General features: G+C 46.5%; 1 long non-coding RNA gene across 1 annotated transcript; it reads left to right on the top strand.

Moving 5' to 3' along the window:
* The first annotated feature begins 69 nt into the window (after positions 1–69).
* On the top strand, positions 70–11,706 carry LOC141733166 (uncharacterized). Its single transcript, XR_012584229.1, has 4 exons — positions 70–157; positions 741–847; positions 1,933–2,042; positions 11,512–11,706. It is a non-coding gene; the product is annotated as an uncharacterized LOC141733166 (long non-coding RNA).
* Positions 11,707–23,257: the final 11,551 nt, after the last annotated feature.

The raw sequence follows: 23,257 nt of genomic DNA on the forward strand, positions 1-23,257 counted from the left end.
CCTGACACTGTGGTGTTTTAAAAGCTCTTCAGTTGTGTCTTCAAGATGTCCTCGCAGGAGTTGGAGGTGCTGGAATAAACAGTGTGGAAGTTTTTTGCTCTCTGCTGTGAACATGCAGCTCAGACACTGCTGTCAGTGCCGGCACGTCGTTTACAAGGTCAGACACTTGTTGGCAGCATCAGCAGAAGGCCAAAGGCTCAGTGTGGTTTACTGGGTTGAGGAATAGAATCTTAGAATGGTTCGGGTTGGAAGGGACCTTAAAGTCCACCCAGTGCCACCCCCTGCCCTGGGCAGGGACACCTCCCACCAGCCCAGGTTGCTCCAAGCCCCGTCCAACCTGGCCTTGAACCCCTCCAGGGATGGGGCAGCCACAGCTTCTCTGGGCAACCTGGGCCAGGGGCTCACCGCCCTCACAGCCAAGAATTTCTTTACAAGATCTCATCTAAATCTCCCCTCTTCCAGTTTAAAACCCTTCCCCCTCGTCCCATGGCTCCCCTCCCTGATCCAAAGTCCCTCCCCAGCTTTCCTGGAGCCCCTTTAGGGACTGAAAGGGGCTCTAAGGTCTCCCCGGAGCCTTCTCCAGAATCTGTGCTCCAAATTCCAGCCAAAGTGGGGCTGCCCCTGGCTCTGAGGTTTCACCACTCGGCAGGCAGGAGATGCAGTCTTTGGGGTTGTCAGCAGCACGTAGGGCTGGATTGGGAACGGTGTAATCCTCCCTCTTCTCCTCTTTACTCCCCCAGGCCTTCGACAGCAAGGGTGGCAGTTCCTGGAGCAAATGAGACCAGTAGTTATGATGGAGCAGAGACAAGAGGACCTGGAGCACTGAGGGCTGTGTGCTTGTGAGCTGGTTGGTATTTCGGCGTCACCCAACACTCTGTGAGCCCTGTACCCTCTTATGAAATGCCAGGCAGAGCTGCTAAAGCACCGGCTGTGGTTGTGCAGTCACTGCGGCATGCCATAAATCCGGCTGATGATGACAGGGACACTCCAAACCCTCCGTACTATTTATTGCCTCGGTGGCTGCTGGGTCTGGGCGAGCAGAGGTGTTGCTGCTCTGCTGTTTGCAGCCCGTGAGAGGGCAGCACACGGCCGCCGGTTGTTGGCTGGGTTTTTTCAGGTGGTGAAATTGGGCAAGGTTGTAGCGCGAGGAGAGCGGCACCGGGCGATGGAGCCAACCCTCCGAAACTTCTGAATGTTGGATTAAATCTTGCCCCAGAGCGTCCTCATTCCAGTGACTAATGTGTGAAACCACCCAGCAGCAGAACAAAAAGTTACTCGCTCTGCTTTTCCCTGCAGACAAAAAGTGTAATGAACATCGACCCTTACTACATTTTTGCAGGAAACACTGAAAATCCTTCATCTTCGTACTGGGCAGGATCTGTATGTCCATCGTCATTCTGCAGCATGGCCAGTACTGATTGCTCTAGAATATCAACTCTTCAGCAGTCATGGGTGTGCAAGAATCATGAGATTAAAAACATATTTACAATTTAATTTATTTGTTTTCTGATTTTTGAGTCCCTAGGGCACCCTCAGGTCATTTTTCCACGCTCTTCCCTACAACATTGCAAAATCTGGCATAAAATCAAGACAGCTGGCAAGACCCACAGCCGATAACTCTGTTGAATAAAGATGTTTGGTTGTCAAGTAGCACTTTTTGTGTCTCGGGGTCACTGGCAACCTGGTCTTTTGCACATTCGCCCTCTTTGGAGTCTGTGCTGAGACTGCCTTTCAGGTGTCAAATCTCAGGATGGGGTATTTTTTGCAACATGGCAATTCGTCCTCTGGTTAGCACTGAGCTTTGCTTTGCAGAGCCCACAAAGCTGTTGCTCATTCTCCATTAATACCTTACAACTGCTCAAAGCCAGTAGTTTGTCATTTGATGAAGTGAGTCCAGTATCTTTAATAACTCCTTTCCATTTTTCCTTCCAGCTGAGTAATACAGAACTTGCTTTTCCTGGGATAATCCGTAGAGATGGATGTTGGGCAATGAAAATGCAAAAGGAAGCCAGGATCATGTGATTGTGTTGGACCAGGGGAAGGTAAGAATTTTATATTCAGTGGTATATCTGAAGTGACTGCTGTTTATGCACCTAACCTTGTGACAGAGCAGAAAGACCGTCAGAAGAATGTTGTTACCTGAAAAACTGTTTATTCCCCCTTCAAAATTTGTGAACTGGCAAAGAGGCAGCAGCTCATAATAGGAGAACACGGGGATTCCTCTGTCCTGTGTGGGTGTCAGTAGGCAGCAGCTGAAATGTCTGTATGTCTTGTCACCTCTGCTGGGACAGTAGTGATTTCTTGGTCTAGGAACTTGCTCCTGAAAACTGCTGAGTAAATTCCAACTGGCATTTACTGGAATCCACTGGAGGGGTGATTCTTGAGGTGGCAGGCTGTTTCTTAGCTGGTCACTAGGAGCGTAGCCTGCTGAAGGACCCAATCCTGTGACCTGCGGAGCTCTTTCAACTCTCAGTAACTTTCATCGGAGTTAAGGGTCACTCAGTACCTCCCGGGAGGAGGCCCTGAGTGGTCTCAGCTTTTAAAATTAATGGTTTTGAGCCTGAGAATCTGGCCTGGGAGATTTTAATTTGAATTTACTATTTTTAGCTTGAGCTTGAAACTGACTCAACTCATTTTTCTGTCTTCGGTATTGTATGTTACTGTGTTAGAGCCTTCCCTGTTGTTGGTCTTGCAGGCGCCAAGTCCGTCCTCCATCTCAGATAACTGTAGCCAATGGACTGAGATCAGGGATGAATTTGGGCAGGGATAATTGAAATAATAAATAAAATTGAATAAAATGAAGATACATGAAGCAAAACTTTGAGCTTGGAATGGCTTCTGAGATTCTGAAAGTAATTGAAATAATCCAGAAGAAAATATGCAACGAAATCTGTTTTCCATTATTGCATGAGATGGTATGTCTTAAAATTTGATCAAAACCATTTTTTTATATGATGAAGATAATGCAGCTTAAAGTGATACAGAGATCTGGGATCTTTTTTTCCCAATGCGTTATTTGCAAATTATTGTAGGCTTGCCATTCTTACTTATTTATTGGTAAGACTTGCTGTTCTCATCTTGATCTCACAGCAAGTAAAAATAATTTCTGACAGAGTTCTGCCTACCAGTGGTGTTTTTGAAGGAAGTGGTAGTAAAAGCTCATTATTGATACATACGTTCCTGATAGTTTTCTTATCCAGACCCAGTTCATTGTATATCAGCACGGTGCAGTGGTAGAGACCTGATGTTCTCTCTTGCCTTGTATTAAAGAAAAAGTGAAGATGCTTATATGATAGTCCCCTGTTCGTATTCTGTGGTACTGTGGGTTTTGTAAGATTCCCCAACAAAGCCGAGATCAAATAGGACAAGGACGCTCCATTCCTGTTCCTTTAAAGGAGTATCTTTCAAGCTTGAGTGGCTTTCTGAGCTGGATGGCGGTGAGCATCGACATACAGAGTTCAGCGTGGAGAATACCTATGCACATCAGCGAGCGAGCAGGGCTAGAGGAGTTTATTCTCGAGTCTCTCAGTTTTTCCTTCTATGAGCATACGTGCTCCCCTTGCTGGTTTTGCATTCCTGTTCCCGCACCATCAGTCAATCCCCATGCCGCTATAGTTTTTATCCACTTCATATCTTGGCTGAGGGATGTCCTTACTCACTCCTCTGAGGGAATTTCTTTGGAGGCCTCATCTATCCCCACAGGGATCAAATAATAGACCGCTGTGTCTCACCAAGCTGGGATTCGACAAGGGCCATCTCAGATTGTGGATGTCATTTACCAGGAATGGGGTCAAAAAAGAAGTCTGTTTCTTGTTTTCTTCTTTGGTAGTACAGGGAATTCACCCTCAGAGAATTTATGGAAATGTCAATGGGTCAAATAAGAGTGTTCCGGATGTTCACAGTAATAATTTAGAAGCTGGCAGGGCTCGTTAGTTTACATCCTCCATAAGGATCCCATGGGACAGACTTAATCCTGGTTTTGGATATTGGATGGAGAGTAGCTCTTGGGGTATCTGCCAGGATATTTGTAGTCCATACACTGTCAGTTGTGGGATCTTATGCCAATGATGTTTTAAGGTAAAATAAATAGGCTTTTTCACCCCATCGATGAGCATACTGTGTAACTCCCAAAGTGCTTCAGCTGTCTTGGATACAGCGTGGCTGGAAGGTGGCAGTGCCAGCTGAGCAGTCGTCACAGCAGCAGCTTGCACGTGTCTCTGCCGCACTCCACAGCACGCAGCTGGGTACATCTATGTGTATGCGGAGCAGTGCAGCATGCGTGGGAGAAGATCCACCCTTCACTTTAGGCTTCTAATTGAAGCACTTCAAGCAGGTGCCTGGAGTTAACGGGCTAAACCAGGGTTTGTTTCTCTTAATCCCTCCTGTAAAACACAGACAGCAACACTTCCTATGGGTTGCAGCTCCAAGCAGCGTGTGAAGTGTTCCGCTTAATCTTCATTGAGTATGTGTCTTTTGGACTCTGTTGCTGTAAGTTAAAATCTGGAATTGGGTGGAGCATCATGCCCGCATCTAGAAGAAATGGCAAAGCTGGGCATTGGGTGGAAGAGCAGAGGCGTGTGGTGATTTGGTCCCAGGTATGTGACATCTGGCTCTACTCAGTACCGTCTGCTACCCGCAGCCTGAAAACTAAACCGAAAACATAGCGGCAATTGGGAATGGCTGGAAACGTCTTTTGCGCAGCCCCACATTGATCAGAAAAATAACATGCATGTAGTTGTGACATGTGAGTGACTCATGGGTTAACTTCTGGAGCAGTTACAAATCGTATCCTTGCTCGGATGCTGGTGGAGAACCAACACAGAGGCTTCTCGAGGAACTATCAGGGGTCATTCATCTTTTCTGTCTCTCCAGGAGCTTGTGCAGTCGAATTAGCATTTACTTAGGAAGACATTGGTACATGTCTTCCTACAAGTCTGGAAAAGGTACATCAGGTTCTCCTGAGAGACAGCTGTTCCCACAGCAAGGAAAACCAGAGTGGGTTTATAAATAAAGGGTGGGAAATAGCTCAGTAGTGGCATAGCAGAGAAGGATGCGGAGGTATCAGTGGACCACAAGCTGCGTATGATTCAACAGTTGGTGCTTTGTAAAAAAAGGCTAATTTTATTCTGGCATGTATTAGCAGGAAAGTCACGTGAGACACAGGGGTAATTAATCATGCCACTCTGGTAGGCATTGGTGCTCCCAGCTTTGAGCACAGAGGAAGAGGAGAGCACACTGGAGACCGAAGGAGAGCAAGAAGAACAACCAGAGGTCTAAAACTGGTGCTGGGGAGGAAGCTGAAGGAACTGGATTTATTTAATCCAGAAATCGAAGATGGAGGGTAGGGTTTGCTAAGGCCAGTCATCCAACAAGTGAAAGGTAAGAGGGCTGAATCTGTTCTCCTCTAACTCTGCTGTAGGCAGGAGGGGAAGGCTGCTTAACTTCCAACAAAACACATTTCCATGAGGTTTTTGCAGAAAGTTTCTTCTTATTAGGCAGTAGGCTTCATATGGGAATTTTTATGTGGTTTTTATAAGTACATCAGAGAACCCCCTGAATATGGTACACATATGCTTGCTAATGCATGGGGGGGGATCGGATCAGTTCTTTGGGGGTGGGAAAGACTATTCTTCCTCTCTGCTTGGAACAAGATTCAGTGACATTGAGGAGCAGCAAATGCGAATGGGTGGGAGAGGAGTATTCGCATACGAGGAGTTGGCTTGCAGAAATGTCCATGCCATGTGCAAATCTCCCATTGACTCCAGTAATTTTTCAGGTTTACTGGAACCCACTATGCAGAATAAACCAGAATAACCCAAAACCGGACCATTTCTGTGAACGAGACCATCACAGTTACAATTAGATGATCTCAAGGGAATTTTCTAAGGATCTAAACCTTATATTTAAAAAAACCAACCCAACAATCCTAATGAATGAGGAAGGGGAGGGGAGATAAGATGATATTCACACCTCTTCCAGGATGGGGTACCTGTGTTTTTGCATACTGCAGGGTATATTAAATTTGTAAGGCTGATCTGAGAGTATCCGGGTGTAGTACATGCTATAAATGTCTGAAATTCTCTGGATTTGATGGAGCGGTACCCATCTGGGGGGGCAGAGGGGGAATATTCTCTTCCAAAGAGGCCAACTGAACTGATTCTTTCTGCGAGCAGAGAGCCTGTAGCCACTTGTTATCTTTTCTCAGTTGCCAAAAGTACAGTTTACCAAGAGCTTCTTTCTTAGAGATGGTTGATCTCTGAAAATTTCAGAGAAATCAGTCAAACATTTTGATTGCTTCTCTGATTCCAACAGACGTGGATCTGGGAATTAGGTTGGGAATCTTGAAGAGTTTTCTCCTAAGTTTAAAAGGAATAAAGCCTTGCTATCTGAACTCTTTGGCTTGGGGTAGCAGGTTCCAGAAGTAAACTGTAGTTTACTTACTTATTTCTGTTTGCAAAGTTTTCAGCAGGTCTTGGTATAGGGACAGAAATGCAATGAGAAAATTTTTGAGCTTGCTCTTGTTTTAGTGAATGCTGACAAATTTAAAGGAAGGTAGAAGTTCCCTCTTTTGACCCTAAAAGCTCAATAGGTGAGGGTTTTCATAGGCTTGAGTTTTGCAGCGAAGTTTTTGTGTGTTTTTTTGATTTTTAAATTTCAACCCAGCCAGTTTCTCCTATTTTATTGTTCTTTGTATTGGAGATAAATTGAGATAATTTAAAATCCTCTGAAGCAGTTTTCCAGGTATTCTTTGGCTTTGATGAAAGAGAGCTAGTGTCCATATCAAAAGCATCCAGGAAAAAATGATTAATTTCCTTCTTTTGTGTGGCAGAGAGGCTAACGGTGCCATCACCGCTGCAGCTGGCACACGGTGAACAACTTTGATCTCCTCGCTTGCCTTTGAACTGCTTGCAAGCCCTAAAGCTCTTTGGTTCTCCGTTAAGTGGTGTTGCTTTCGGAGCTTCTGCCTCTTGGCTCAGCACAAGGCTCTAGACCTAAGGAAATACAACCAAAAGGCCCATAAAGGCATCTAGTTTTAAAGTTGTCACGACTCATGGTGAAGCCCTGTCGCCTCTTGTTGTACTGGAAAATTAACTGTGGACAACCCCATCCTATGAGGTGAAGGAGAATATGTGGCTCATGTCACTCTGCAGGGGGGTGCTGACAGTGTTCTTTTTAGAAAACAAGTAGTTCTATAGTCTTATAAAATAAACAGTTCTTTTTCTAAAGAACTGCAAATCTTGGTCGATCGTTTCCGCTGCTTTGAGGATCACAGGTAATTATTGAAAGATGCATCTGAGAAGGTTGACCAGTGAGTTGATCTTTGATTTATCAGCAGATACAGCCCCACAGGGGGAGCAGAGATAAAAGGCGGATGGATTCAGTCATTTTAACCACCCTGTTGTTCTCCTGTTTATAGTGAGTTACTTGGTCTTGGACAAGGTGTAAAGATTTTGTGGGATTTAGTTCTTTAACAAAAGCATCCTTTCTCCACAAGTTAATTACTCATTTGTGCCAAACAGGGAATGAGAAACAGAGTTTAAGGATCCAATTAACGTTTTCTTCTCCTTTCAACAGATCAGTCTTTACACTCGTAAACTCTGTGATAAAACTATTTTCATTTACTTTCTACTCATCTGAGAATCTGAATTTTTGGGTTAGGAAAACAAATAAATAAAAAAGCAAAGCTAGAAATAATGTCCTGCTACTTTTAGAAGAGGATAAATGTCATTCTTTTGTGCATGTATCTTCTCTTTAGCCCAGCAGTGATTACTGTATGTGCTGGGAGAAGTACCTGTTAACATTAAAGCTTCTTCACAAATCTTCTGTTTTGACATAGCTCGAGTGGGCACAGTTTAAAAATATACCTATTTTATCTTGATTTGGCTTATTCCCATACAGGAATAGGTAACATAAGGTACCATTATAACAATCTGTCTGTGCCTAAGTAAGGCAGTATTATCTTTACCACCATAGACTGGTATAATTAAAGTAGTGTTGAAAAGCCGTAGGTTAATGTTACTGCTTTGGACATATACCAAGGAATGTTACAATTTTTTAAAAAGCGTTGCTTCTCAGAAATAAGGGCTACGGGATTGGATTCAAAGTTCTTAATTTTGGAAAGCATTTTGAGGTTTGCTAAAGGTGCCATATTTAGTCATAAAAATAACAAAATGAAAAATGCAGAAGTGTATTTATAGTAAGAATAATGAAGATTTATAGGGTAACGATAGTTGCACTGCTCCTAGCCTAGGAACTCTGTATTGAACAGAGTGATTGAATGTTTGGCTTTTTAAAAGAGAGAGAAAAAACCAAAAAACAGATGAATAATGAAAAACAAATCCTTTCTCTGGTAAAAAGCCAAACCTGTGTTTTGAAAATTAAATGTTTTTTTGGGTTAAGCAGTGAAAAAATGGACTTGATCTTTGCAACAGCTTGGATTTATTATTGGAACCAGTTGGCTGTGCCATAGAGGAGAGGAATTTTCTGGTAATTAGAGCAAGAAACTGGGAGTCAGCAGCGGTAGGGTCTGTTTCTGGCTGGGGCATTAGCACGCTATGTAGCCTTGGGAAACATGCTGCCTCATTTGTACCTTGGCTTTCCCATCTATAAAATGGGGCTAAGGAAATAATTCAACCTCACAAATTGCATGCGCTAATTACAGAACATTTCCACAGCACCTTGAGGTCTTTACTGCTGGAGGCCGGATTTTCACAAGCATGTGCTTCAGATGCTTTTGAAAAATCCTGCCCTAAACGTTTACAAACCCAATTGCCCGGATTCCTAACTCCACGTGTGGGGGTCTGATTTCCAGAAGTTTTTCTGATGATGAAAAAGAATGTGATGGGGGTGTGTTTTCTCCCTGGACTATGAAAATGGAGGGATCACGGGACTCCCTCCCGCTGGGAACCTGCCATTTAGCTTGGCCAATTTCCCGGCCCCGGCTCTGCTCCCCAGCAGTACCGTGTAATCCCCGCGGGCTGCCGTGCTCTGGGTGCTGGGCTCCGTTGCAGCCCCCCGAGAGACAGCTGCGAAGAGGCAGGTGGGGAACGATCAGCTTCGTTAGTACGTGCGATTGGTGGTCTCTGGGGGGTGCAGAAATGCTCCTCACCCCGCTGGATACAGCTTCCTTAGGAAAGCAGCAGTCAGAATTAATTTGAGTAATAGCTGCACATCCTCACTGGAGTTACCACCAGTATCCCCGAGGCCCCATATGTGATTTGGCTTGGGTCTCCTAGCGGTTCGGTTTCTAAACCACCATCTGTCAGCGTTAGAGCTACTCAGCTGCCCCTTTCTTCGGACGATGCCGTGGTCGGTGAGTAAAAGGAATGCCGTTTGCCTTGGACGCCATCCCTCCCCGAAGCAGAGGAAACGCGCCCTGACAAGGCAGGAAATTCTCGTGAACCACAAGGACCTGGAGCTTGCCTCTCGCCTTCCTGTGGGCCTTACCCAAGTTTCAGCCTGGGTGTTTAAAGATTATTAATAGCAATAGTTACATTAACAGGTTTATGTTTTTCTTCTTCTGTCAACAAAGTTATTTCTTCAATTGAGACTTTCCGGTTGTTTTTATTCAAAGTAGCCGGAGACGGACCCAAGAATGTGGCGGTATTGCGGGACAATGATCCCTTCGAGCTAACGGGCAGCCAAGCGGGGATTTCACTGTATGGAAGGCTCTCAGTCAGAAGTGGACAGGCTCTCAAGTCTCCAGCGCAAGACAAATAGCTCCAAACTGGGGCAGGCTTGGCACAGTGAAGGATTTTGTTTCACAAGTATTTCTTTTCAGCAGCCGCGCACTTCCAGAAGGCAGTCACTTTCTCCTTGCTATGGCTGATCCTTCCTGCACCTGCACTGTTCCCCTCTCTCATCCCGCTGTACCTTTTGCATGGCCGTGTGATGACCCAGCTAGGGAATTATCTCAATTCAAAAAGAAAAAAGTACAAAATCCCCCCCTTTCTTGGTTTTCTTTCTGTTAGGTTATTTGTATTTCAGGTCAGTTCCCTAATCCATATTTCAGCTGCGGAAGCAAGCTCTAGAGACAGTGAGAGGGTGACAAGGGGCGGAAATATGGGAGCTGCTTGAGCTAGCACTTCTGAAACGAATGCTTGTGCAACTGGAGGCTAAGCCCGGACCAAAAGAAGCTCTGTTTTGCCCTGCTTTGAGTCATGAGGACCTCAAAGTAGCCTTGGCGGCAGGAGTGAGCAAGATGTATGTGTGTGGTTGGGTGTTTGTGTCCAAGGAGACAGTTTGCGTCTTCGGTGTTTGGTCACTGGGTAGAAAGCTCTGCTGTTCGTCGGGCATGGAAGCTCTGCCATGGTCAACAAGTTCACAGACTGGCTCTAGGTTTGCAGGGAAATAAAGGTCATATGGAGATTGGAAAGTGCCAGGTTCTCTACATTTCATTTTAAAGTCCTGCATGTTCCAAAATTAGTGCAGTACTTTTCATTCTTTAAAATGCACCTCTGTCTAACAAGGCAATGTGTGCTAATGTAGGAGAGGAACTGGTCACCATCCTAGACAGAATATAGGATGTATCTGGCTCACAGTCCGACAGGTGACAGCATTTTGGTGCTTACTGGGGAACTCATAAAGGTGTTCTCATAAAATCTCTGGGGTACGAGCATTCAGGTACAGGGAAGAGAAGACCTAGTTTTCATACGTGCTAAGCACTTCCTGCAGACTAATGGTTTCATCTTCTGCTTTCTGCTGGAGCTGCTGGTGCTTGGCACCTGCCAGAAGAGCTCTGTAGCTGCCATACAGGCGAGCTGTTCTGCTCTCTTTGGAGGAAGGTGTATTTTGTCTAGCGAAGCAAGGGAAGGAGCGTTTGGAAACGCTAACGCAGCTGAGTAGCGTGCAGGGTGAGGATAGGACTCTCCTCCACAACATCTGCGTTGATCTTCACAAGGAGTTAAACAGGGCTTATGGGGTGAATAGGTGGTGGGCTGGTTCTCTCTTGAAAAGACTTTTTCACGGGAAGAAGGACAGAGATGAGTAAGAGTTCAACTTTGTTTATCCCAGATTTATTCTGGAGCGTAATATGTATTGTAAACAACTTCCTTCATAGAAAAGTATGTGCATGAAGCCTGTTCTGATTTATTTTCTCTGTTGTTCAGATTTAGCCCAAAGTGGTACGAGTTCCTAGTTTTCCCTAATTGTTAATACTTTTAAAAATAAGCCCAACATGTAATTTCACTTACCCTAGGCTTTGTGTTTGTCACGCAGAACAATTCCCGCGGCAGAACATGAACTCTGAACGGCCACCCTGAATACAAGCTAGCGTTGTTTCCAGAGCAGAGTCAGAGCGAGAACCCATAACGCTGAACAATGTGAACAAACCTGGGGTTGCTCTCTCGGTCTGGACCCACCAATTCCCTTTATTGGGCGCCTGGGCCATGAGCTGGCTTTACTCATCCTCCCTCTCTGTTGTGTGGGGTGGCGCATCGCTGCCGAGGAGGGGGAGATCAGAGACATTCTTTTCGTATGATCAGGCTGAATCTCTCTTTTTGTTGATTTCAGGATGCCTGGGAGAGCAACTGCAGCTCCCTCCTGGGACCAAACTCAACCCCTTTCAAGGCTTCCTTTCTCCTGACGTCTCTGCTGACCTTCATTTCACTCTTAACTGCTGTGTCAACTTGACAGCCCTGGAGCGTGCCCTGACCTTGCAGCATCGCTGCAGAAGTCGCTAAGAGTGACTGGGAAGTCTGTTGGTAATGAATTGGCAGCACCAAAGCCTGCAGCATGTGAGTGTTCCTTAGAGGTCAGATTTTATATCCATCTGGTGGTTGCTTAGCCCCGGTTAACTGTTGATATCAGCTAAGGTCCCACCCAATGTGATAAGGCTTAGAGCTGCAAAAACCTCCTGGAATATATCTAAATGCAGCCAGCCTTCTCGTATTGAGTGCTGGACAAAGTCTTGCAGAAATACCGCACGTGTTCATTCAATGAGTTGGAGATATTTGGAATTCATCTTCAGCACCTCAGGACACCCACAGGTCTCCAAGATAGGCTGTTCTAGGAGCAAATGAACTAAACCTCTGAATTAGAAGGGTTTGGTTGTGAATATGAATGGATCAGTTTTAAACTGGTGAACAGATGAGAGGGAAACAGGGCTCTTGAGTTCCCTGAAGACCCGTGAACTGACCCTTTGAGTTTTCTTTATTTGTCAGATGAAACAAAATCTCACAGAACTATGTTTTCTCCTTTGCCATTTAACTAATTCCTTCGCTGGTAACTAGCAGTGAAGGGCTAAGTGTGCCAGAGAGCGCTTTGGAGCAGAATAAAAACATAGAGGAGGAAGACAGACAGGGCGGTGGTCACTTCTATATGAATCATCTCCTTTAGCCAGATGTAGCCTTGTGTGCTCTCGTTGATTTCTGGCTGAGCCTTGTCCTACGCTACTATATGTGAAAGGAGAACTGGATCCTGTAAAGGACTGATAAATGGGGCTGGCAGTCCAGCACGCTCGTAAGCATCCTGCCTCTAAGTGCCTTTAAAGGATAATAGTGTTCACACCGTTCAGTGCAGAACAGATCCTGGGCGACGCCTGCATTGAACTTTCACCTCTTGAGCAGATCCTAGGTCTGGGGCTTTTCCAATATCCTGCAACATCTTGGAATTTGGGTCTTCACTCTGGTCCACGTGGAAGCTCAAGAGCTCATTCAACTCTGAGCCCATCACCTTGGCTCTCTCTGAAACCAGTATTTGGGACTTTTGAGACACAACTGGACAGCAGGAGCTCAGTCTTTCCTGTTTTATTGGCTGCGTGGAAAGGAAATCTTTATCCGTGCACCGCAGCAGGCCTTGCATGGCTGGCGAGGTGCATCCGCGAGGTGCGGAAGGGGGAATGGCATTCCTCTAACGCGTGGAGGGTGGGTGGTTGCTGCCAGAAGGAGGATGCTGGGTTTATCAGGCCGACGGTCTGACTCGGGACAGCAATCCCTGTGTTCCCCAGCCCGACTGATGGGTGAGATCTTTTGTCTGATCTCAGCATTGCTTTTAGCAGCTGGCTACAGGGAGAAGGGAGGAACGGCCTCCTGCAGAGCCGGGCTTTACAAAGCAGCCTGTGTGGGATGGAAGGTCCCCTGCTCTCTGGCTCGAAAGAGCGTGTGGGGGTGTGTATGTGTGTGCAGTGGCGGCGGGGGGGCACTTCTGGCAAGCAATGAACTTGTCCAAATAAACAAAAAGCTAAAAACAGCCCATCCTCAGCCCCTTGAGGAACCCTGCAGCAGATGTTGCCAGTGACTGGGGGTCCTTGTTGGGAATCCCATGGATAATCATTGACAGCAGGGAAACACATGGCAGCATACGGCAGCTCAGAGAGGGCCCCCTTTGTTCGCTGAAATCACTAGAATATCTGCCTTGTGCGTGCTGATGAAAAAGCACCGGCTTGTTGAAGCTCCGCGCAGGGAGCGAGCAGAGCTGCCTTTTGCTCTTGGCTCGGCTGTGGGCTTGCTGTGTGGGCTCCAGCAAGCTGCCTCTCTCCTCTGTGCTGTAGTTCCTCCTGTTGCGCTTTGAGGTCAGGGATAGAAAGCTGCTTGCCTGGGGATTTGCGGCCAAGCTTTTAAACTGTGCAAGGTGCTTTGTGCATGGAAGGCACTGCGTCCAGAACAGGTAAATGTTCAATATTAGTATAATTATTTACATGTGATTCAAAAGATGAGGAGGGGCCGAGTAGTTCAGCTGGAAGGTCAGCTTGTTACAAGACAGATTTTTTTTTGCCACCAGTGAAAATGAGAAATGAAGCAAAGAGAGAAAGAGGCTGGCTGGGCATGAACAGAGATAATGCTGCAGCAGGCTTGGCCTCTCTCACATGAAATACCTTTATCTCTTTTTTCCTGCATTGCGAGTTCAACTTTTTGGCTCTGTTACTCAGAGAGATTTATATTTCAGGCACAGGGAGGTGGCTTGGGCTAGAGGAGCAGAGGACCGAAGACCTGAGCGTGGTTCCAGTGTGAGAGTGACAGCAGGCAGGGGACTCGGGATTCAAGTAGTAACAGGAGGAGTCAGATCAGGCCACGGTGCTTTGGCTGTGCTGGGTAAGGTGCCCCCTTCATGCTCCATTCTGCACACTGCTGTCAAGTCTCATGGCACGCAGGTAGGAAAGAAATACATATTCTCTTGGATTGACGGACTTACTTCCTTTGGCAGAAGTTAAATGGAGGAAGGAGGGGGAGATAACGGAGAGACACTTGAACCTAAGGACATGCTGTTGTTTTCTCCCACTGTAAATACGGAAACCACTTTCAGATTTCTCTGTATCACAAAAGCCAATTCATTATCCTGTGATAAAAATGAAAACACTAAGCAAAGCCTAAATCTATAAAAACCTGGGATGTAGTTCTCAGCGGGACTATGCAAAGTAACCATAACCTCCCTGTTACACCTGAACGCCGCATAGCCTGGGAAGTGACAAGATTTTCTAGCCATGCTCTGAAATCATGTTTTATGTGTTAGGGGCATCCTAGGGACGCAGCATTTTGCATGCAGCTGTGAATGAGCATGTCCGTGGAAACTTCCTATGGAGGGGGCATCTACGAGGAGGGATGCATCATAGAATCATAGAATCATTTAGGTTGGAAAAGACCCTTGGGATCATCGAGTCCAACCATCAACCCCACTCTACAAAGTTCTCCCTTACACCATATCCCTTAACACTACATTTAAACGAGTCTTAAACACATCCAGGGATGGTGACTCCACCACCTCCCTGGGCAGCCTGTTCCAGTGTCTGACCACTCTCTGTGAAGAATTTTTTCCTAACGTCCAGCCTAAACCTCCCCTGATGCAGCTTGAAGCCATTCCCTCTTGTTCTATCGCTAATGACCTGTGAGAAGAGACCAGCACCAACCTCTCTACAATGTCCTGTCAAGTAGTTGTGGAGAGCGATGAGGTCTCCCCTCAGCCTCCTCTTCCTCAAACTGAACAGACCCAGCTCCTTCAATCGCTCCTCGTAAGATTTATTCCCCAGGCCCTTCACCAGCTTCGTTGCCCTCCTCTGCGCTCGCTCCAGCACCTCGAGATCTCTCTCGTATTGAGGTGCCCAGAACTGGACACAAGACTCAAGGGGTGGCCTCACCAGTGCTGAGCACTGGGGCACAATCACCTCCCTCCTTCTGCTGGTCTCACTACACATCTTGGGCAGGTGCTGATGTAAAAATATACAGATTCACATATGGGCTCCAGAAACACCACAAGCTGGCACCAGCACTTTCTCAAAACACATTTTTCTCTTCTGCTTCATTTTTTATTCCTTCTTGAGGCTTTTCCAGCATCCCTTGTTGGAGTTTATAATCTGTCTACCTTACCGTTTATCATGCCTTCTAGTCTCAGACTCACATCCCTCCTAATGAGGTAGCAGCAGATTGTTCCCATCTGATGCCATTCCTGCTAATCCTGAGAAGTTACACTTGAGTTAAAAGTCACGTATGTGGTTAACATGTCAAGAAGCACCGAAAGGAGAGTGTGTGAGGCCAAGGTGAAGTGACCGGACCACTTTTTTGTGATTGGAAATCAAGCCCAAGTGTTCAGTGGGAATCAAACCAATGTTCAGCGGGATTTATCTCCTGATACGTGGTTCACTGTAGCGTAGCTATGGTGATGGTGTCTTCTGAGTCTTCTCATTGGTATCAGCACATGTGAAAGGACATTTGGAGTCTCTGTCTGCTCAGGGTGGCAGTATGTCCCTAGTGGTCTAGAATAAAGAAAGGAGTAGGATATAAAAGACTTGAGATTTGGTTTTTAAAAGAGTGGTTTTAAATCGAGGGTGATTCTTCACAAAATAGTTTAAAAAATCATATGGCGCAAGATTGGAAAATACCCTAGGCCACCATCTGCTAGTGGAAATGGAGGGATGTGGGTCAAATCTTGTCTTCACAGCTTCTGCTGAATAGTTGTTTATCTCTCATCTCTAAAAAGGAGGATATTTACTTGCTTTTGAGATTCTTGGATGTGGCCATTTCATGTTTCTGGGAAAGCCTGGCAGCTCCCTTTATTTGGGCAGTGCTGGTCACAGAAATCCATCATTCAGAGACGTGGTGTCAGTGCAGCGGGAACTAGGCACCTTGAGGAGTGGAATGTCAAATAGCTGCTGCTTTTCTACGGGGAAAGAAAATATGTGCTCTCAGGCTGTGGAAAAGCTTCTGAAGAAACCCTGTGATACTGTAAAACTTGCCAGAAGATCTCCAAATAGATACTTATCAGGTTATGTGAAATTAGTTCTCCTTTGGGCCATAAGGTTTTAAATACCTGAATCTTGAAGAAGGCAAGGGAAACACAGGGAAGTGACTGATTCTACAGAAAATCCTTTTCTTCTCTCTCTTCTCTGTCACATAAGTTTTTTTATTGATGAGATCTGAATGATTTTAGTGGTGCAAATAGGCTCCTGCAGCATTTAAACACTTTAGAAAGCCTCACCTGTACCTTTTTGTAAGCTCTTTTCATAAGAGCGCATTAGCAAACAGTCCGTTCTAACTGTCCCACTGCACAAACTTTCTTCTCATAAAAAGAGGAATGGGAACTGATTCTCTCTTAATTTGCTTTGGCCAGGTAACACCGCGGATCTGTCAATGCAAGGAAGTTATTCTTTCTTTAACCAAAAGCAGGATTGGCCTAAAAAAAATCTAGAATCCGCTTTCTCTGCTAGATTCCCTGCTGTCTTGGTAATCCCGGTGACTAGTTAGAAACTTTGGCGGTGGGGTATTTGGGAGGAGAGATACCACTCCGGTACAAACCGTGTTTTGAAATATCTTGGCTCTCGTTTGCCTAGGAAGGTTATAAATACTGTTCCCAGGACAAACATTCTCCATGTCTGCGAGCTAATGAGCCAAACAGCTGCTCTGAGGCTATCCACCTCTGACACCAGTAAACACTAAGCCATGTGAAAAAGATTTTAACATGCTCAGGCACTCCGATATAAGAGGTTGGGTCTAAAATGCAGTTTTCTTGGCACATCCATGTTGTACCTTCAAAGGGAAAAGTCCTTTACTGACCATCTTTGACACCTGTAACCGTCAGAACAAGACCAGCGCAGACCATAATCTCTTTGACACTGGTGCAAATCCAGCTGCTTTCAATAAAATGCACTATGTTTACGGAATGAAGAGAGCATAAAGTGTCGCAAACATCTCTCTTAGGGAAGTATGCGCTTTTTGTAAGGATCCGTCTGAAATGTGCCACATGCAGACAGCGTTCACTGATATCCTCTGGCTGTCTGAGCAGCTTCAAGTTCAAAGCACCAGTAAATCCACTTTAACTGGCTGACTAAACTGGCCTTATGGCTGCTTCGCGCTACCAGAACAATGAAAGGTGTCCTGGCTCATGCTGATGCATCTGATCTAAAGTATAAAAGAATTCGTAAACAGGATCTGGGAACCATTTGAAGAATCAAATATCTTGGTCCGTAAATTTGTATCAGCACACCACAAATGTCCATGATTCGCGTCAGAAGTGACATAAACCAGGAGATTTAACTGTATGTCAAACCTAAACGAGTCAGAAAAAGCGTGCAAGTGATCTCGCAGTGTACCTTGCAGTTGTGGGAAGCTGGGTGAGCGTGCAAAGATGAGCATTTTGCATGGAGATCTCTGCTTCTCCGCCGTCCTTTGGGAGAATCACAAGGCCTTTCTTGCAAGACTTTTTCCTGTGCTCCTGAGAGCCCAAACTCTAACTGGGGTTACAACTGAAACCAAATTAAAATGCAGTTGCAACTAATTGTACACAACCACGAGAGCGAAAGCTGTGTGATCTGGTGGATCTCAAAATTACACCTGATTCTGCAGTAACTGCGTCGATCTAGGAAAGCTCCTTTGACCCTGCCTGGATTCCTGGCACCACTGGGAGCAGATGCAGTTGTATTAAAGGGCACTGATTCCTGATCTGGGGCTCTGGGAATCCTTCTTTTCACCTGATGCCTGACTCATGTTGACTTAAACCCAAATGACTTTTACTTCAGGCAACGTCAAGGCGAAGTTGTGAACAGGACCTTTCCATTAATGTTCCCAGTAAGCGCGTATCTTCTTAAAAAGAAAAAAACCCCATCAAAGTAGGTCAATTGAGCACAGTAAATAGTTTTGTCTCTCTTGTTTTGGGCTTTAAAAAATGTCCCGGTTGCTTAAGTGAAAATTGCTGTGACTTAGAGAAATGTGTGCCAAGGCCCCTCTTTTGTTTGTCGGTCATTAATCATTGTAACAGTCTTTCTCTAAGAAATGCAGTTGGCCAGTTTGCTTTTAGTAGCTCGGGGTTGGGTGCCGATCTTAGTTCCTCTGCTTGCATCTGGCATTGGGCTGCCGAAGTAAGCGGAGTGACTCAGGATTTATAGCTGTGTAAATGAGAGCAGAGGCGATCATCTGAAGCCTACTCGGTTCTTTAGCATCTGGAGAACATCATATATTTATTAAAAAAAACCCCACCAAACATCTAGCGATAACTGCTCTTTGACATCCCAGTCATGACATTCTTTCTAACGGGGAGACGGGGCAAGGGTGGGAAGAGAACAAAAGCAGTGGGGGGTAAAGGAATTAAGAAATCTGGCCTTCGTATGCTCATAGAAATGGGCAGGATACACTTTTCATGCTGGATTATCCCTGCTCCCGGCCCCTTGGATTCAGTGGAATGACTCCTGATTTACACCCGTTCGAGTGGAACAGGATCACTCCCTTTTTCTTCAGCAAAACAAACATTTGTTACTTGGAAAGAAAAACAGAGGAATCTTAAAATGTGACCCACAGCTGAGCGGAAATTCTCAGTAACGCAAGAATTTGGGTTTCTTTAGTTTGTAAACAAAGAAGGAACCCTTAGAGGGAGTGTGTTGATTAATGCCACTGTTGATTAATGCCATGGGGGACTGCAGAGGGGCAGTTCCTGTGGCCGTGTAACTGGGGATTCATCCTGCCACGGTCACAGCAGTTCCAGGTATATGCCATGGGAGCATGGAGGAACAGGATGCTCAAACAGAGGAGGGGGTTGAGCTCTGGGGATGCTGACAGCAGCTTCTCTGCTGTCTCTCAGCCCTCAGGCAGGCCAAAACCTTGATCAAAACAACCCCAACTGCCAGAAGAAATTGAGATCCAGTGCTAAACTGAAGATAGTTGGGGGTCTACAGATGCAGGCAAATGCTTAGAATTATTTCCGAAAGTATCCTAGCAGTCTGAGTGCCAAAAGCCCAAAGAGAATCGACGTCAGATGCTCAACTGGTGTGGGTCCTGCCAGGCCCTACCTCTAATCAATGTTTTCTGTCTCTCTACAGATCTCGGGTTCCTGTAGCTCTCATGAACAAACTCCATATTCACTGATACTGGATGGTTTTGCTTTCCTTTCCTTCCTTAAATACGCCAGCACTATTTTGAAATGTCGGTTTAGCCCAAGGAGAGCCACAGAGCTCCCTGACTCAGGAGCTGTCAGTCAGGTAAGGAGAACCCAGAATAGCTTCCCTCCAGCAGGAGAGAAGGAATACAGACGCACACTCACATGCACGCTGCTGGCTTCGCACAGTCCATTAAACTCAGCATGAGCTCCAGGCCAGCCATGACCCATAATATTTACGGAGTGAATATCACAGAATCACAGAATGCTCTGGGTTGGAAGGGACCTTAAAGCCCACCCAGTGCCATCCCCTGGGCAGGGACACCTCCCACCAGCCCAGGTTGCTCCAAGCCCCGTCCAACCTGGCCTTGAACCCCTCCAGGGATGGGGCAGCCACAGCTTCTCTGGGCAACCTGGGCCAGGGGCTCACCGCCCTCACAGCAAAGAATTTCTTCCCAATATCTCCTCTGAATCTCCCGTCTTCCAGTTTGAAGCCGTTACCCCTCATCCTATCACTACATGCCCTTGGCTCATATCTCATACTTATGCTTTTATGACTGTTTCACTTACTGGGAACAGGAAGAGCAGGGTCAGATCCTGGCTGCTTCTCCGTTCTGCATAGGAAAGAGCAAGAGAAATAATTTCACCCTCCCTCCTACGCCCAAGGGAAAGCCCAGATGCTGCTAGGAGAATATCAGCTTTCCCACTAAAGCCTGGCTGACCGGAGCCAGCATGGGCTGTAGCCACGCTAGGTGCTGGCTCTAGGAGGTGTTGTGGGACAGGTATGCTGTGTATCCACAAAGCAGGGGTAAGGTTTGCAGCTGGACCTGCTCCTGCCCCCGGCACTGAAGGTACTCTTTGTTTTCTAGCAGCCGCTAAGCAGACTGCTGTGGTGCAAGGGCTGTGGGTGTTCAATGCCTTCTACCCCCTTTTTCCCTAAGAAAAGGGCAAGCACATGAGACCTGGGAAGAGCTGTTACTATAGAGGAGCCCATCGGCCTGCATGACACAAGCAGGCTTCCTCCAGTTTAACTTTGAAAGCTTTTAACTTTTAACTTTTGAAAATAGACCTTCCTTTGTACCTGGTCCCTCTTGTCATGTGATGAGTGTCTGATAGAGAAGAAACCTGGGGATTGATGATTGCTGACTGTTCCTGCTGTGGCTTCGCTGACGCCCTCCAAAACCCAGAGGTTCACATTCCACATTGAGCTCTCATCTGGGGCAGAACAACCCCAGATACTCTAGAATTAGGAACTCCTTCTTTAAAAGCTGTACATGGAATCATCAGCCCAGTAGCCCCAGTGCAGGTGTGTCTCTGTCCCAGGAAATAGAAAGGACCTGGTTCTGACCTTGTGTGCAGGAGAAGACTTGAGTAGTGCAGAGGGTCAGGTGACGGTGGCACTGAAGAGATGGGAAACAGACTTCTTGTTCTCTCTGCAGCTTCACTCTGCCATGAATCGATGGGAGGTGTTGCTGAGTGTGCAAATGGGAGCACCTGCACTCGAACAGAACCCAACCACAACCAAATAAAACAATAAACCTTGCAAGAAGACGGGAATTGCCATTCCTCAAGCTTGTTTCATGGCCTCACCTGAGAGGCTCGAGTGACAAGATTATTTTAAGGTGCCTTTTCCTGAGCTGCTCTGTTCTGTCTTCCAGCTACAAGTCAGCCACCTCTCGCCAAGCATGCTGTGTGCACGTCCTACACCACCGCCTCCCCCCGTGCCAGTCACCTTCCTGAATGGTATTTACAGGGCACAATGACTTGAGGAGGCAGCTCAAGGGGAGAAGATGGAAAACCCTTTCACGCTGTCTCCTTCCCACCCCTGCTGTGCCCCACGTCGCTTCGGAGTCACTGGCACAGATCAAGGGCTCTCCCTTTTGTCCGATAAGTCATTAGGTGGGAGGACTTGGAACAGCAACAATCCCTCTGTAGGGAAGCGGTAAAACCGAAGGGTCTGCTCGATCTCCCTCCTTTTGAATGAGCTGCAAAGAGCTTTAGAGCTGTCCAATTAAAACAACCCTGGGACAAAAATAGGATGAGAGAGTGCTACTTTAAAAACAAAACAATTAAGCGAAGCCTATCCCTTCCCCTCCCCGGAGGCTTCTATGGAAGTGGCAGCTTTTGAGCCAGAAATCTCTGCTGAGTTGTGTATTTCTGGCGCTTGAACCCAAGGCGAGCGATGACCTCCCAGTGCTGGCTTTGGAGGAGAGGCTGTACCGAGCTCATGGCAGCAGATGAGACCGAGCTTGCAGGCACTGACACGTCTCCCCTAAAGCCTAGTTGTGCTGTAGCCCGTGGAACAGCAGAAACGAGATTTCTGAGTGTGGGAAAGAGCTGAGCAGACACTGGCACAAGCTGCGCCAGCAGCCAGCCAAGCCCGGTTGGGGGGCCGTGCGGTAAACACGGTTTTGGGCCTTAAGTCTCAGAAGGGAGAAAATTGGTCTTGAGCTCACAGATCTGAGTCCAACACCAGGTCCCCAGACCCTGGTGCTACTGTGGCTCCGTGGACTGGGGTTGTGGGAACCCCTCTCCAGAAGGGGCTGGGCGCTCTGCCTGCTGTTTGCGTGGCTTCACTCCTAGCAGCGATCTTTACGTCTCCTTTTGAAGACCATCTGCTGCTGATGAAAAGGCACATGGCCAGTAGCTACACTGACTGGGCAGAATGTTTCAGGAATCTTTTTGGAACATAAAAGCCTTGCCGATCACAACAATGCTGCTTTAAGTGTTCTTCTGTACCTCGTAACGCTTTGTTTGAGCTGTGGGATGACTATCCATAAAGTTAGTCTCAAAATGACTGCCAGCGCTGTCCATATAACCTCAGAAGTTCGTCCTGCAGTGAACACATCACTTGAGCCCCACTGCCAGCTGAAATCATTCTCCAATGAAACCAGGGACTAGCATAATCACTGTGCGGTTGCCACAGGAATGCGAGGGGTAAAGTTCTGGCTTTCGTTATATCAGTGCAGCGTCAAATTAACCTCATGCTTCTGTTCCTGAGGTCCCTTTGTTGCGGGCAATTTTTCTGCCACAAGATTCTTTCTTTCAACTCTAATTTTAGTTCATGTGAAGGATGAAAAAGGGTCTTACATCCTTGTCATGAAGCTGGTTCATGGGATTCCCCTCTGACTCAGCACAGCCTGGACTCTTCAGCTGAGATCCCCTTGAAATACACCTAAGGCTTAAAATAGCATCGCAAGCTCTTTCCCACGTATATTCTGCTGAAGCCCCAGTGCGAGCATGGGAATTGGTCTCATTCCTTTTGTTTCTCCAAATTCTTTTACCAGGCTAGCAGCAGAGACCAAGCTGACATACTATTTTGAGAAGAATTTGAGAAGCTGGAAGTAATTTTGTTTGTTTCCTTTGTTCTAGGAAAGGGATCCATGCGGCCCTGCCAGCCCTCCTTGTTTGGGGCAGAATGAACAGGCTTCCAGGGCTTGCAGGCATTTGAGCTGTGTCCTGGCCCTCGCTGCTTCCTCTGAAGATGAGCATAGCAGAGGAGGAACTTCACCGAGCCGGGGGACTTGCCCGTGGAGAGGGCGAGTTTCACTGTTTCAGCAGAAAGGCGGTGACACCGGTGAGTGTGTGCAGCTGGTTAGTTATTTCCCCACTTGGAACATCAGGGGCACACAGAGCTCCAACGGTTCATGCCAGAGTCAAGACCATTTCTGTGGTTTTTGAAGGTGTTGAGTGCCAGGTGACCAAGAGCTGCCCTGGCAGGAAAAGCCTTTTTTCCTTACCTCCTGGAAACATAGCCTGGCTCCATAGTTTTCATTTTACCTACCCTTTTTTTTGAGGTCAGAACATCTTGGGCTCAAAATTGTAATAATTTGAGAATTCCCAATAACTGTATTTTAACGAAGTCTCTTGACCTAACGGATTGGCCTGTCTCTGCCAGGCAGGTCATTAATTTCCAGTCTAATGCACCAGGGAGAACATTGTGAAATGACTGCGTGAAGAGGCA

Source organism: Larus michahellis, chromosome 19 (assembly GCF_964199755.1).
Source record: "Larus michahellis chromosome 19, bLarMic1.1, whole genome shotgun sequence".
Taxonomy (NCBI): Eukaryota; Metazoa; Chordata; class Aves; order Charadriiformes; family Laridae; genus Larus; species Larus michahellis.